Genomic DNA, 16,880 nt, shown 5'->3' with positions numbered 1-16,880 from the left:
AAAACCTTTGGTTATAAAAAAAAAAAAAAAAAAAATCTGTTCTTATCAGTTTAATATCTGATACGTCCCCTATCTGGGGACCATATATTAAATGGATTTTTAGAACAGGGAGCTGGAAAAAGAGCTTGCTCTGTCCACTCCACGCATTGACCTGGTATTGCAGTACCTCCAGGACCGGTGCACCCCCTTTCCTACAGCAGTTTCCAAAAGCAGAAAAACAAAACTGACGAGCAAGAGGTGCAGCGCAGCTGTGGCGGCTGCTGCTACCACCACCCAAGCACTTTGATTGACACTCAGCCCGTCTGCTCGCAACATTGTATCCACTGAGCAGCTGCGTCTGCCAGAGTGTGCACAGCACAGGTACAACTGGAAGCAAAACAACACACACACCAGTTCATATGGCAGCCGCACTCTATAGTTCGTACCTACCGCTGCGCTAATAGCCAAGTTGGAAACATCGGGCAGGCACAGCGTATCCTGGCAGCCTGCGTCTGTATGCTTCACGTATTCGGGTCATGGGTGTATGTGCAGGGGGCCCGGAGCCCCAGGGGGCCCATAAAGTCTCTCTTCCCCACATTGTAAACCAATGCTATCAATGAAGCTTTATAGTTTGGGGGCCCAGTTCCAGACTTTGTACTCGGGCCCCGCAGCTTCAAGTTACACCTCCAGATCAGGATAATGCTAGGCCATTCCAACCAGCCTGTGTGTGTGACCTGCAGTCGCTGGTAGTCGAAAAGCGGCCGGCCCCGGATGCGCGCTTCAGAGTGGACAGACAGCAGCGGACCCCCAATCACACAGGCCCAAGGCTTGCTATGTAGCACGGAATACCTCATTGGACTGCAGCACTCCACGCGGGCTGAGATACACGCTCCACGTGGGATGGGCAGTATTCGTCCATGAAGATCCAGGCCAACGTTTAGAGATGGAGCAACACTCGGGGAGCAAAGAACTCCAACGAACGGACGTCTACTTTACAAGGATGTATTGCTTTATTCAATGCATGGACACAGAAACAGTTCAACCGCTCGATTACAGACCGCAGTCAATACAGTAAAGAAAGAAATGTGTCTGTTTAATGTAAACTTGCATGGAGCTCGTTTGTCAGCCACTGACTGACTGAATGCTGAAACGTGGTCTAACGTTACATGCACCACCAGGGATAAGGCCTTGCCTATAAGCATTCCCCAGCTGGCAAAAACGGAACCTCCCTGCCTATTCCTCACCATGGAAGAACGGAACCTACCTTTTTTTAAAAAAAAGAAAGCCACAGCAGCAGCCAACTAGATTTTGGTAGGCCGCTGTCTCCCCCTTGTGTGCTGCATAAAAAATGCACTCCACTAAAAATAACAATGATCCACGAAATAGAGCGTATGGAGAGAACGAGGCTTCTAGATGAGCCGTCAGGCTATGATAAATTGTATCACACCTGGGCGATATGGATAGATGCCCGGAGCTCACCCCTATTTACCAAGTGGTTACAGACAGGGACATGTGAGTAACACGTTTAAACCACAATTGTAAAGAGAAACAACAATTCCGGAGCCCGCCCCCCCCCCCCCCTTTTTGTTTTATTTTCTCTTTCTCCCGTGTCATAGATACCTACCCTCCCTTACCACTCCCCCCCCCCTTACCCTCCCCTCATTCCCCTGTTTGTAGACCTTATAAAATATCACAGACAAACATGATATAGTTCAACTCGAAATTGATTTATTAAGTTTCATTGTCAAAGTTATTTTTACATTGCTTTGAGATAAGGCAAAAGTTTCCCCCCCTCCATGAAACCAATAAAACCTATATTGAATAAAATAAAAATGATGCAGTTACCGGTAGTTCTGCAGCTTCTTGGTGGAAATAAAGACCATCTCCCGTCTCCCAGCTGCAGCAGAGACTGACTGAAATGGCTGCCAAGCCCGGTATTAATGCTTCTAAATTGATGACATCACAAAGGAGTGACATCGTCAGCCTTCCAAACACCTGGCTCAATTGCATACAGTATGTATGTATGTATGCATGTATGTGAGTCTATCTATCTATCTATCTATCTATCTATCTATCTATCTTTATTAATTATGTAGAATATAGATATGGATTATTTCTAATTTACAGATTTTGTAGATATAGATTAAAGATAGATTTAAGATTGTATGTGTGTGTGTATATGTGTGTATGTGTGTGTGTGTGTGTGTGTGTGTGTGTGTGTGTGTATGTATGTATGTATGTATGTATGTATATATATATATATAATGTATATATGTAAAAAAAATATAAAATCTGTAGGTATGTATGTATGTATGGCGGGCGGGCAAAAAAGGCCTGCTGTATGTTTTTAAGTTCTTCGGATGACCATGCCGCTCTAATATTCTCCTTACTAGGGTCTACTAATGCTGGCCCAGGGGAAGGCAATAAAGCCCTATGGGGCCGAAGCCAATTTCCCTTATTTTAGGTAAAAAGTTTCCATCCGTCCCTACTCGAAATGCGGCTGGCCGAAGAGATCCCTCCAACCGACCGGCCGACGCACCTTCAGAGACAAACTAGTGCTTGCTTCTAGTGTCATCGCCGGCTTAACCCTCGTTTGTAGGGAGCTGACGAGTCCTGCAGCAGCAGGCTCTGCAAGCCTAGGATGCGTGAGCACGGTGCAAGAGGAAGGACTGAGGGTGTGAGGCTGGGCGCGGTTGAGAAGGCGTGGGGCGGGGCTATGGAAAGTTTTACTAGCTCTCCCAGCTGCCTGGGTGCATTGTGGGTGCGCCCAGAGTGCTGGCTGAGCGTGTTGCCTCAAGCCTTGGAAGTGGAGTTGGGCGGACCGGGCTACAAGTGAAACCCATTTCGGGTGATCGCTTCTCGGCCTTTTGGCTACGATCAAGTGCAGTTGATCTAGCCGGAGGGCTTGGTGATCGTTTTACTGCTTGGCAGTAGTCTTGCTGTGGTTTCCAGGAATCGACAGACGCATTGAAGATGGCCGGTATCCAGAATACTATTCGTTTTATGGTGGACAGTACAAGTGGAACCAAGAACACCGTCGTGTATGTTGTCCGGGACATTATCATGGAGGAAATCGGAGTGCCCAAGGATGAAATCTTTTGTGTTCAGGATTTCCCAAGGATTGGACAATACGACGTCACTTTCTGCGGAGAAACAGTCTGCCTAAACGTGTTTGAGTGGTTGAGGAGCCATAAAGACACCGCACTACTGCAAGGAATAAAGGTAATCCCTTTATTTGGCATTCAAGAAAAGCCCTTAATCTTGCATGTTTATAATCCTTATACGGATAAGGACATGATTGTGAACTTTCTTAAGCGCTACTGTGACGTAGTAAGAGGTGGAGAGAAAATGACCAATATACTTGGGATTTTTAATTCTAAGTACAAATTCTGGGTCAGACTAAGAATGGACGCCAGTAAACTTGGAGGAGTTACGCACCCACCGGCGAACTTCACCATCGCAGGTAACCGGGGATACCTTTATTACCCGGGACAACCCACCTTTTGTAGGAATTGCAACCAGTTTGGACACACTAAAGACGATTGTTCCAGTGGCCTGGTTTGCAGGAATTGTCAGGAGACTGGACATCATGCCGGCAATTGTCCAAAGCCAAAATGCTGTGATTTGTGTGGTGATGATGACCACATGTGTAGAGACTGCCCTTTGAATTTACCGTCCAGGGGTGCCTGGAAGCCTAAAACCAACATGGCGGCTACCAGTAGTGAGGCTACCACCAGTCGTGTGGCTTCTGCCAGTAATGTGGCTTCCATTAGTGGTGTTACACCTGCTGTTGCAAACGAGGTTGCTACTGTGTTTAAACCTGTGGTGACTGCAGCGGAGAGTCCTGCAAAATCTCCTCAGACAACTGAGAAAGAGAAGTCTGTTGGGTCAAAAAAACCTAAAACTGCAGAGGTGGGAGCTAAAGAGGTGGAGGAGACCATTAAAAGGAAGATTGGGAGTCAGAAGCCGCAGGTTGGGAGTGCTACTCCTGAAGAGCAGGTGGCTGGGGTAATCAGGCAGCTGGAGGAGATCGTTGAGCAAGTGGACAGCCCTATTAACCCTTCAGCGAACATTGAGGAGTTTTCCTCTCCTGAGACAGTCCAGAGTAAGAGGGAGGGGGGAGGTGAACTAAATGTTTCCAGCGAGGAGGAGTTTGTGGAGGTGGCTGAGAAAAATGCAGCGAAAAAAAGAAGATGCACTAAAAGCAAAGAGACTCTAATGGAGGTCAGCAACCCATTTGAGACTTTGGCGCAGGACCTTGAGTGCTCAGGTGAGAGTGGCGAGGACTGATCAAATGAGCCACCATGAGTCCATATATCACCTGTATTTTGTGGTTTAGCCACTTTAAGTGTGAAGATATATATACAGTATATGACTTTCTTTTTTGCATGAGCTGTGATATGTTGCTATAAGCTTACACCTGAGATATGGTTCTGAATATATGCTCCCAGAATGTGAGGGTTTTTAAATCGAAGGCCAGAAGAGCTGCAATTTTTAGTTTTTTGTGTCAGAAAAAAGCCGATTTGTTTTGCCTTCAGGAGTGCGGCATTAACTCCGATATCAGCCCTTCAGAATGGCCTTATGGTGCTGCTGTGTGGTCTGGGAGCGTATATAATAAGAACGATGGAGTTGGCATACTAATTAACTCCAAAGAGTTGGCGCTACAGAGTAGCGAAGTAATTGAGGCGGGGAGATGCATCTCTGCAGTGCTGCTATATAGAGGTATACAGTTCCGTGTCATTAACGTGTACGCACCTCCAGAAAAACAGGAGAGGAGCGCTCTGTTTGAGAAAATTAAGCTATTTATGCAGGGAAGGATACCCACCGTCCTCATAGGGGACATGAATTGTGACATCTCTAAGAAAGCTTTTGATGTGTCTGCAAAACTTTTATTTGAATTGTGTACTGATTTTCATTTGAGGGATATCCAGCAGGCGTGTGGCATATCCCCTCACCTTAATACTTACCATGCGGACAGGGGTGGAGTCCACTCCAAGATTGATTTTTGTTTCTTATCAGAGAATGTATCTGCAATAAGTTATGTACAAGAGATGGCGCTATTCTCTGACCACGAATGTTTGTTATGTGGGGTGGAGGTGGGGAACGGTGTTGGGTGGGGGAAGGGAGTCTGGAAGTTGAACCTGAAGCATTTGGAGGGGCAGGATATTAAAAAACAGTATGAAGGTTTGTATAGGAAGTGGAGGGAAAGAAAAGGAGATTTTGTAAATATCCTAGACTGGTGGGACTGGGTAAAGGGGAAAACTAAGGCTTTTTTCAGGTCTGTAGGGTATAAAGTAGCCAGGGAAAGGAAGGCAGAATATGTGAGGCTTAGCAATAGGCTGAGTTTCCTGATAAAGTTGCGGGATAGTGGGATAGATGTGCAAGAAGATATCCTGAAGTGCAGGAGAGAAATCAATAGTTTCCTGGTGGAGAAGGGAAAGGGGATAATGTACCGCGCCAAGTTGGACAAGATGCTGCATGATGAGACATGCTCGCGGTTTTTCTTTAAAAAAGTGTTCTCAAGAAAACCAACTTTTGAAATAATAGAGAAGGAAACAGGAGGGGAAGTGAGGGGGGAGGAGGTGCATGAAGAGATAGCAGCCTTCTATGAGGACTTGTACAAAGAAAAATGGAGGGATGAAGTCCTGGAGGGTGATGTGCTAAGCATACTTGAGAATAAATTGGGGGAGGCGGAGCAAGTGTCCGTCGCACGTGATATTACTGCTAAAGAGGTGTGGGAGGCGGTCCAGAGCATGGCCGCTAATAAAACTCCCGGTATGGATGGGTTACCTATTGAATATTATCGTATGCTGTGGAGTGTGATAGGGAAAGATGTGTGTGAAGTGTGCCAGTACATGTGGGTGAATGTGGATGTAGCGGAAAGTATGCGAGGTGGAGTGGTTGTATTAATCCCTAAAAAGGGCAATCTGAAAAACTTAAAGAATTGGCGCCCGATTACGCTTTTAAATGTTGATTATAAAATTTATGCTAAAATAATTGCAAACCGGATGCGTGCGGTAGTGGAGAGTGTGGTGAGCGAGGACCAGTACTGTGCGGTGCCTGGTAGGAGGGTGCATGAGAGTCTGTGTCTGGTGCGGGATTGTCTGGGTGATTGTAAGGAGCGAAAGAAGAGTGTGTATGTGGTGAGCTTGGATTTTGAAAAAGCGTATGATAGGTTGTCGCATGGGTTCTTGTTCCGAGTGTTGGTGCGCATGGGGTTCCCGGGTATGTTTGTAGAGCGAGTGAGGAGTCTGTATGAAAGGATTTATAGTAGTATGTTAGTGAATGGGAAGGTTGGAAGGAGAGTGAATGTGATGTCTGGTGTGCGTCAGGGGTGTCCGCTGTCGGCCGTGGTTTTCATCTGTGCCATGGAGCCGTTACTATGTCTAATAAGACAGGATAAGATGGTGAGGGGGATCCACATCCCAGGTAGTGACGGCAGAGAGTTAAAGGTATGTGCGTATATGGATGATGTGTGTGTAATGTGTGAGTCTGAGAGTGCAGTGAGGAGAGTGAAGCTGTTAGTGTCTGTGTTTTGTGGTGCGTCTGCGTTCCGTATTAACTGGGATAAAAGTGAGTGCAAGGTGTTTGGTGAGACTGGAGTGAGTGCAGATATAGGTCTAAATAATGTGTCTGGGCCAATTAAAATCTTAGGTATTAAGTTTAACAACAATTTAAAGGGGGAAGAGAGTTGGGAGGAGGCAAGACAGAAGGTGGAGAACCGGTTAAATTTTTGGAAATTACGCAACCTCACTATGATAGGCAAAATTTTAATAATAAAGAGCGTAATTTTGCCCATTTTTTTATATGTGGCATTAGTCTTTCCTCCGGGATACATGGGTCAGAGGAGGCTGAACAGAGTCATGTTTCTTTTCTTCTGGGGGTCCAAAATGGAACGTCTGAGGAGGGAGGTAGTGTATAAGAGTTGGGAGAGAGGAGGAATGGGCTTTCCAAATTTAGAGATATACTTTGGATGTAACAGTATAGTCTTCCTTTTGAGCATGTTGCAAAAGACAACAAAAGGAGCGTGTATGATGCGGTACCTAGCAGGGAGATGGTTCGTGCGCATGAAATGGTGTGAATATGATTTAAGGAAACCAGTTGCTTTCCAGATCCCCAAGTGGTATGAATGGACGGTATGCTTTGTTGCGAAGTTTGAGTTGGATGATTGTGAAGTGAAGATACTAAAGAATAAGCGAATGGTGAAACGAATGATTGAGAGTAAGGATGAGGTGTCTGATATTAATTCTGTTAGCAGAGTGAATGTGGAGAGAGTGTGGAAGAAAGTGCGAATGGATGGGATGAGCAATAGGCAGAGTGAAATTGTATGGCAGAGTCTGCATGGTGTGTTACCGGTGCGAGAGTTTCAGCGTGTGAGAGGTTTGGTGAGGAGTGAGAGATGTCCGAGAGAGGGGTGCGGTGGATGTGAGAATGTGGTTCATTTATTTTGGAATTGCAGCCATGCACAGAATGTGCTGCGGAGACTTGGCTCGTTATGTAAGGAGATAACAGGAGTTAATTTCATGTCCTTTGAGTTAGTTATGTTTGGTTTGGGTGCGAGAGGCAGTGTGAGAGAGAGACTGTTGTGGCTGTTTATGGCGTGCGTGAAGGAAGTGTTGTGGGATGTAAGGAATGTGTATGTATTCAAGAGGAAGGATGTAAGTGAGAGGGACAGCGTGCGAATGGTATTGGGGAAATTATACTTCATTTATTTATGGGACAAAAGAAAGGATGGAGTCGATGCGGAAGGAATATGGAAGGTCAAAAAATGGATACAATTAGTTGATTTGTCATGATTTGTAATGTATTTCTGTTGTATAAATGTGTTGGATTTATTATGTTGTGAATAAATAAAAACCTTATGGTTTATCAAAAAAAAAAAAAAAAAAATCTGTTCTTATCAGTTTAATATCTGATACGTCCCCTATCTGGGGACCATATATTAAATGGATTTTTAGAACAGGGAGCTGGAAAAAGAGCTTGCTCTGTCCACTCCACGCATTGACCTGGTATTGCAGTACCTCCAGGACCGGTGCACCCCCTTTCCTACAGCAGTTTCCAAAAGCAGAAAAACAAAACTGACGAGCAAGAGGTGCAGCGCAGCTGTGGCGGCTGCTGCTACCACCACCCAAGCACTTTGATTGACACTCAGCCCGTCTGCTCGCAACATTGTATCCACTGAGCAGCTGCGTCTGCCAGAGTGTGCACAGCACAGGTACAACTGGAAGCAAAACAACACACACACCAGTTCATATGGCAGCCGCACTCTATAGTTCGTACCTACCGCTGCGCTAATAGCCAAGTTGGAAACATCGGGCAGGCACAGCGTATCCTGGCAGCCTGCGTCTGTATGCTTCACGTATTCGGGTCATGGGTGTATGTGCAGGGGGCCCGGAGCCCCAGGGGGCCCATAAAGTCTCTCTTCCCCACATTGTAAACCAATGCTATCAATGAAGCTTTATAGTTTGGGGGCCCAGTTCCAGACTTTGTACTCGGGCCCCGCAGCTTCAAGTTACACCTCCAGATCAGGATAATGCTAGGCCATTCCAACCAGCCTGTGTGTGTGACCTGCAGTCGCTGGTAGTCGAAAAGCGGCCGGCCCCGGATGCGCGCTTCAGAGTGGACAGACAGCAGCGGACCCCCAATCACACAGGCCCAAGGCTTGCTATGTAGCACGGAATACCTCATTGGACTGCAGCACTCCACGCGGGCTGAGATACACGCTCCACGTGGGATGGGCAGTATTCGTCCATGAAGATCCAGGCCAACGTTTAGAGATGGAGCAACACTCGGGGAGCAAAGAACTCCAACGAACGGACGTCTACTTTACAAGGATGTATTGCTTTATTCAATGCATGGACACAGAAACAGTTCAACCGCTCGATTACAGACCGCAGTCAATACAGTAAAGAAAGAAATGTGTCTGTTTAATGTAAACTTGCATGGAGCTCGTTTGTCAGCCACTGACTGACTGAATGCTGAAACGTGGTCTAACGTTACATGCACCACCAGGGATAAGGCCTTGCCTATAAGCATTCCCCAGCTGGCAAAAACGGAACCTCCCTGCCTATTCCTCACCATGGAAGAACGGAACCTACCTTTTTTTAAAAAAAAGAAAGCCACAGCAGCAGCCAACTAGATTTTGGTAGGCCGCTGTCTCCCCCTTGTGTGCTGCATAAAAAATGCACTCCACTAAAAATAACAATGATCCACGAAATAGAGCGTATGGAGAGAACGAGGCTTCTAGATGAGCCGTCAGGCTATGATAAATTGTATCACACCTGGGCGATATGGATAGATGCCCGGAGCTCACCCCTATTTACCAAGTGGTTACAGACAGGGACATGTGAGTAACACGTTTAAACCACAATTGTAAAGAGAAACAACAATCCCGGAGCCCGCCCCCCCCCCTTTTTGTTTTATTTTCTCTTTCTCCCGTGTCATAGATACCTACCCTCCCTTACCACTCCCCCCCCCCCTTACCCTCCCCTCATTCCCCTGTTTGTAGACCTTATAAAATATCACAGACAAACATGATATAGTTCAACTCGAAATTGATTTATTAAGTTTCATTGTCAAAGTTATTTTTACATTGCTTTGAGATAAGGCAAAAGTTTCCCCCCCTCCATGAAACCAATAAAACCTATATTGAATAAAATAAAAATGATGCAGTTACCGGTAGTTCTGCAGCTTCTTGGTGGAAATAAAGACCATCTCCCGTCTCCCAGCTGCAGCAGAGACTGACTGAAATGGCTGCCAAGCCCGGTATTAATGCTTCTAAATTGATGACATCACAAAGGAGTGACATCGTCAGCCTTCCAAACACCTGGCTCAATTGCATACAGTATGTATGTATGTATGCATGTATGTGAGTCTATCTATCTATCTATCTATCTATCTATCTATCTATCTATCTTTATTAATTATGTAGAATATAGATATGGATTATTTCTAATTTACAGATTTTGTAGATATAGATTAAAGATAGATTTAAGATTGTATGTGTGTGTGTATATGTGTGTATGTGTGTGTGTGTGTGTGTGTGTGTGTGTGTGTGTGTATGTATGTATGTATGTATGTATGTATATATATATATATAATGTATATATGTAAAAAAAATATAAAATCTGTAGGTATGTATGTATGTATGGCGGGCGGGCAAAAAAGGCCTGCTGTATGTTTTTAAGTTCTTCGGATGACCATGCCGCTCTAATATTCTCCTTACTAGGGTCTACTAATGCTGGCCCAGGGGAAGGCAATAAAGCCCTATGGGGCCGAAGCCAATTTCCCTTATTTTAGGTAAAAAGTTTCCATCCGTCCCTACTCGAAATGCGGCTGGCCGAAGAGATCCCTCCAACCGACCGGCCGACGCACCTTCAGAGACAAACTAGTGCTTGCTTCTAGTGTCATCGCCGGCTTAACCCTCGTTTGTAGGGAGCTGACGAGTCCTGCAGCAGCAGGCTCTGCAAGCCTAGGATGCGTGAGCACGGTGCAAGAGGAAGGACTGAGGGTGTGAGGCTGGGCGCGGTTGAGAAGGCGTGGGGCGGGGCTATGGAAAGTTTTACTAGCTCTCCCAGCTGCCTGGGTGCATTGTGGGTGCGCCCAGAGTGCTGGCTGAGCGTGTTGCCTCAAGCCTTGGAAGTGGAGTTGGGCGGACCGGGCTACAGGTGAAACCCATTTCGGGTTATCGCTTCTCGGCCTTTTGGCTAAGATCAAGTGTAGTATCTGTTCTTATCAGTTTAATATCTGATACGTCCCCTATCTGGGGACCATATATTAAATGGATTTTTAGAACAGGGAGCTGGAAAAAGAGCTTGCTCTGTCCACTCCACGCATTGACCTGGTATTGCAGTACCTCCAGGACCGGTGCACCCCCTTTCCTACAGCAGTTTCCAAAAGCAGAAAAACAAAACTGACGAGCAAGAGGTGCAGCGCAGCTGTGGCGGCTGCTGCTACCACCACCCAAGCACTTTGATTGACACTCAGCCCGTCTGCTCGCAACATTGTATCCACTGAGCAGCTGCGTCTGCCAGAGTGTGCACAGCACAGGTACAACTGGAAGCAAAACAACACACACACCAGTTCATATGGCAGCCGCACTCTATAGTTCGTACCTACCGCTGCGCTAATAGCCAAGTTGGAAACATCGGGCAGGCACAGCGTATCCTGGCAGCCTGCGTCTGTATGCTTCACGTATTCGGGTCATGGGTGTATGTGCAGGGGGCCCGGAGCCCCAGGGGGCCCATAAAGTCTCTCTTCCCCACATTGTAAACCAATGCTATCAATGAAGCTTTATAGTTTGGGGGCCCAGTTCCAGACTTTGTACTCGGGCCCCGCAGCTTCAAGTTACACCTCCAGATCAGGATAATGCTAGGCCATTCCAACCAGCCTGTGTGTGTGACCTGCAGTCGCTGGTAGTCGAAAAGCGGCCGGCCCCGGATGCGCGCTTCAGAGTGGACAGACAGCAGCGGACCCCCAATCACACAGGCCCAAGGCTTGCTATGTAGCACGGAATACCTCATTGGACTGCAGCACTCCACGCGGGCTGAGATACACGCTCCACGTGGGATGGGCAGTATTCGTCCATGAAGATCCAGGCCAACGTTTAGAGATGGAGCAACACTCGGGGAGCAAAGAACTCCAACGAACGGACGTCTACTTTACAAGGATGTATTGCTTTATTCAATGCATGGACACAGAAACAGTTCAACCGCTCGATTACAGACCGCAGTCAATACAGTAAAGAAAGAAATGTGTCTGTTTAATGTAAACTTGCATGGAGCTCGTTTGTCAGCCACTGACTGACTGAATGCTGAAACGTGGTCTAACGTTACATGCACCACCAGGGATAAGGCCTTGCCTATAAGCATTCCCCAGCTGGCAAAAACGGAACCTCCCTGCCTATTCCTCACCATGGAAGAACGGAACCTACCTTTTTTTTAAAAAAAAGAAAGCCACAGCAGCAGCCAACTAGATTTTGGTAGGCCGCTGTCTCCCCCTTGTGTGCTGCATAAAAAATGCACTCCACTAAAAATAACAATGATCCACGAAATAGAGCGTATGGAGAGAACGAGGCTTCTAGATGAGCCGTCAGGCTATGATAAATTGTATCACACCTGGGCGATATGGATAGATGCCCGGAGCTCACCCCTATTTACCAAGTGGTTACAGACAGGGACATGTGAGTAACACGTTTAAACCACAATTGTAAAGAGAAACAACAATTCCGGAGCCCGCCCCCCCCCCCCCCTTTTTGTTTTATTTTCTCTTTCTCCCGTGTCATAGATACCTACCCTCCCTTACCACTCCCCCCCCCCCTTACCCTCCCCTCATTCCCCTGTTTGTAGACCTTATAAAATATCACAGACAAACATGATATAGTTCAACTCGAAATTGATTTATTAAGTTTCATTGTCAAAGTTATTTTTACATTGCTTTGAGATAAGGCAAAAGTTTCCCCCCCTCCATGAAACCAATAAAACCTATATTGAATAAAATAAAAATGATGCAGTTACCGGTAGTTCTGCAGCTTCTTGGTGGAAATAAAGACCATCTCCCGTCTCCCAGCTGCAGCAGAGACTGACTGAAATGGCTGCCAAGCCCGGTATTAATGCTTCTAAATTGATGACATCACAAAGGAGTGACATCGTCAGCCTTCCAAACACCTGGCTCAATTGCATACAGTATGTATGTATGTATGCATGTATGTGAGTCTATCTATCTATCTATCTATCTATCTATCTATCTATCTATCTATCTATCTATCTATCTTTATTAATTATGTAGAATATAGATATGGATTATTTCTAATTTACAGATTTTGTAGATATAGATTAAAGATAGATTTAAGATTGTATGTGTGTGTGTATATGTGTGTGTGTATGTGTGTGTGTGTGTGTGTGTGTGTGTGTGTGTGTGTGTATGTATGTATGTATGTATGTATGTATATATATATATATAATGTATATATGTAAAAAAAATATAAAATCTGTAGGTATGTATGTATGTATGGCGGGCGGGCAAAAAAGGCCTGCTGTATGTTTTTAAGTTCTTCGGATGACCATGCCGCTCTAATATTCTCCTTACTAGGGTCTACTAATGCTGGCCCAGGGGAAGGCAATAAAGCCCTATGGGGCCGAAGCCAATTTCCCTTATTTTAGGTAAAAAGTTTCCATCCGTCCCTACTCGAAATGCGGCTGGCCGAAGAGATCCCTCCAACCGACCGGCCGACGCACCTTCAGAGACAAACTAGTGCTTGCTTCTAGTGTCATCGCCGGCTTAACCCTCGTTTGTAGGGAGCTGACGAGTCCTGCAGCAGCAGGCTCTGCAAGCCTAGGATGCGTGAGCACGGTGCAAGAGGAAGGACTGAGGGTGTGAGGCTGGGCGCGGTTGAGAAGGCGTGGGGCGGGGCTATGGAAAGTTTTACTAGCTCTCCCAGCTGCCTGGGTGCATTGTGGGTGCGCCCAGAGTGCTGGCTGAGCGTGTTGCCTCAAGCCTTGGAAGTGGAGTTGGGCGGACCGGGCTACAGGTGAAACCCATTTCGGGTTATCGCTTCTCGGCCTTTTGGCTAAGATCAAGTGTAGTATCTGTTCTTATCAGTTTAATATCTGATACGTCCCCTATCTGGGGACCATATATTAAATGGATTTTTAGAACAGGGAGCTGGAAAAAGAGCTTGCTCTGTCCACTCCACGCATTGACCTGGTATTGCAGTACCTCCAGGACCGGTGCACCCCCTTTCCTACAGCAGTTTCCAAAAGCAGAAAAACAAAACTGACGAGCAAGAGGTGCAGCGCAGCTGTGGCGGCTGCTGCTACCACCACCCAAGCACTTTGATTGACACTCAGCCCGTCTGCTCGCAACATTGTATCCACTGAGCAGCTGCGTCTGCCAGAGTGTGCACAGCACAGGTACAACTGGAAGCAAAACAACACACACACCAGTTCATATGGCAGCCGCACTCTATAGTTCGTACCTACCGCTGCGCTAATAGCCAAGTTGGAAACATCGGGCAGGCACAGCGTATCCTGGCAGCCTGCGTCTGTATGCTTCACGTATTCGGGTCATGGGTGTATGTGCAGGGGGCCCATAAAGTCTCTCTTCCCCACATTGTAAACCAATGCTATCAATGAAGCTTTATAGTTTGGGGGCCCAGTTCCAGACTTTGTACTCGGGCCCCGCAGCTTCAAGTTACACCTCCAGATCAGGATAATGCTAGGCCATTCCAACCAGCCTGTGTGTGTGACCTGCAGTCGCTGGTAGTCGAAAAGCGGCCGGCCCCGGATGCGCGCTTCAGAGTGGACAGACAGCAGCGGACCCCCAATCACACAGGCCCAAGGCTTGCTATGTAGCACGGAATACCTCATTGGACTGCAGCACTCCACGCGGGCTGAGATACACGCTCCACGTGGGATGGGCAGTATTCGTCCATGAAGATCCAGGCCAACGTTTAGAGATGGAGCAACACTCGGGGAGCAAAGAACTCCAACGAACGGACGTCTACTTTACAAGGATGTATTGCTTTATTCAATGCATGGACACAGAAACAGTTCAACCGCTCGATTACAGACCGCAGTCAATACAGTAAAGAAAGAAATGTGTCTGTTTAATGTAAACTTGCATGGAGCTCGTTTGTCAGCCACTGACTGACTGAATGCTGAAACGTGGTCTAACGTTACATGCACCACCAGGGATAAGGCCTTGCCTATAAGCATTCCCCAGCTGGCAAAAACGGAACCTCCCTGCCTATTCCTCACCATGGAAGAACGGAACCTACCTTTTTTTAAAAAAAAGAAAGCCACAGCAGCAGCCAACTAGATTTTGGTAGGCCGCTGTCTCCCCCTTGTGTGCTGCATAAAAAATGCACTCCACTAAAAATAACAATGATCCACGAAATAGAGCGTATGGAGAGAACGAGGCTTCTAGATGAGCCGTCAGGCTATGATAAATTGTATCACACCTGGGCGATATGGATAGATGCCCGGAGCTCACCCCTATTTACCAAGTGGTTACAGACAGGGACATGTGAGTAACACGTTTAAACCACAATTGTAAAGAGAAACAACAATTCCGGAGCCCGCCCCCCCCCCCCCTTTTTGTTTTATTTTCTCTTTCTCCCGTGTCATAGATACCTACCCTCCCTTACCACTCCCCCCCCCCTTACCCTCCCCTCATTCCCCTGTTTGTAGACCTTATAAAATATCACAGACAAACATGATATAGTTCAACTCGAAATTGATTTATTAAGTTTCATTGTCAAAGTTATTTTTACATTGCTTTGAGATAAGGCAAAAGTTTCCCCCCCTCCATGAAACCAATAAAACCTATATTGAATAAAATAAAAATGATGCAGTTACCGGTAGTTCTGCAGCTTCTTGGTGGAAATAAAGACCATCTCCCGTCTCCCAGCTGCAGCAGAGACTGACTGAAATGGCTGCCAAGCCCGGTATTAATGCTTCTAAATTGATGACATCACAAAGGAGTGACATCGTCAGCCTTCCAAACACCTGGCTCAATTGCATACAGTATGTATGTATGTATGCATGTATGTGAGTCTATCTATCTATCTATCTATCTATCTATCTATCTATCTATCTATCTATCTATCTATCTATCTATCTTTATTAATTATGTAGAATATAGATATGGATTATTTCTAATTTACAGATTTTGTAGATATAGATTAAAGATAGATTTAAGATTGTATGTGTGTGTGTATATGTGTGTATGTGTGTGTGTGTGTGTGTGTGTGTGTGTGTGTGTGTGTGTGTATGTATGTATGTATGTATGTATGTATATATATATATATAATGTATATATGTAAAAAAAATATAAAATCTGTAGGTATGTATGTATGTATGGCGGGCGGGCAAAAAAGGCCTGCTGTATGTTTTTAAGTTCTTCGGATGACCATGCCGCTCTAATATTCTCCTTACTAGGGTCTACTAATGCTGGCCCAGGGGAAGGCAATAAAGCCCTATGGGGCCGAAGCCAATTTCCCTTATTTTAGGTAAAAAGTTTCCATCCGTCCCTACTCGAAATGCGGCTGGCCGAAGAGATCCCTCCAACCGACCGGCCGACGCACCTTCAGAGACAAACTAGTGCTTGCTTCTAGTGTCATCGCCGGCTTAACCCTCGTTTGTAGGGAGCTGACGAGTCCTGCAGCAGCAGGCTCTGCAAGCCTAGGATGCGTGAGCACGGTGCAAGAGGAAGGACTGAGGGTGTGAGGCTGGGCGCGGTTGAGAAGGCGTGGGGCGGGGCTATGGAAAGTTTTACTAGCTCTCCCAGCTGCCTGGGTGCATTGTGGGTGCGCCCAGAGTGCTGGCTGAGCGTGTTGCCTCAAGCCTTGGAAGTGGAGTTGGGCGGACCGGGCTACAGGTGAAACCCATTTCGGGTTATCGCTTCTCGGCCTTTTGGCTAAGATCAAGTGTACCTGGTACAGGCGGTCTTAGTCAGGAGGTAACTCGGGTACCCCTCTCCTCTGCCTGGCGGGATCGCCCACTCCGGTGGGCTTCACCCGCCTGCTGCTATTGGGGAGAGGGATTAGTCCCAGGGTAAACGAGTCGCGATCCCCCGGCCTCTTCTGGTCTCCGGGCCAGAGGAGGGCACCCACCTAGTTGGACATCACAAGAGCGGTCTTGTGATAACGACGATTTCTAAAATGGGCGAGGGCCCTCACGACATACCGGCTTATGCGCGGATTAAGAACACGATACGTGTCTCTTTTTTGGACAGTGCGGACACACGTGGCTTGAAGTATGTGGTTGAGGACGTGCTTAAAGGAGCTTTTAACGTGCAGAAACGCGAAATACTAGCGATACAAGATTACCCCAAGCGTCGGATCTATGACGTAACTTTTACCGAAAATGGCATCTTCCGTGACGTAGTGGCAGCGATTCCCG

The 16,880-nt window shown here is 46.6% G+C and overlaps 4 non-coding genes across 4 annotated transcripts; all 4 read left to right on the top strand.

The window, feature by feature from the left end:
- On the top strand, nt 1-188 carry LOC136573938 (U2 spliceosomal RNA). Its single transcript, XR_010786138.1, has one exon. It is a non-coding gene; the product is annotated as a U2 spliceosomal RNA (small nuclear RNA).
- A 7,645-nt stretch (nt 189-7,833) lies between these two features.
- Nucleotides 7,834-8,022, top strand: LOC136574004 (U2 spliceosomal RNA). Its single transcript, XR_010786185.1, has one exon. It is a non-coding gene; the product is annotated as a U2 spliceosomal RNA (small nuclear RNA).
- Nucleotides 8,023-10,665: 2,643 nt separating this feature from the next.
- Nucleotides 10,666-10,856, top strand: LOC136573737 (U2 spliceosomal RNA). The gene has a single exon (XR_010785959.1). It is a non-coding gene; the product is annotated as a U2 spliceosomal RNA (small nuclear RNA).
- A 2,670-nt stretch (nt 10,857-13,526) lies between these two features.
- Nucleotides 13,527-13,717, top strand: LOC136573736 (U2 spliceosomal RNA). Its single transcript, XR_010785958.1, has one exon. It is a non-coding gene; the product is annotated as a U2 spliceosomal RNA (small nuclear RNA).
- The last annotated feature ends 3,163 nt before the right edge of the window (nt 13,718-16,880 follow it).

The sequence above is a fragment of the Eleutherodactylus coqui genome, chromosome 7 (assembly GCF_035609145.1).
Source record: "Eleutherodactylus coqui strain aEleCoq1 chromosome 7, aEleCoq1.hap1, whole genome shotgun sequence".
Classification (NCBI taxonomy): Eukaryota; Metazoa; Chordata; class Amphibia; order Anura; family Eleutherodactylidae; genus Eleutherodactylus; species Eleutherodactylus coqui.
The sequence above is the reverse complement of the archived record's forward strand: the minus strand, read 5'-3'. Positions and strand labels throughout refer to the sequence as shown.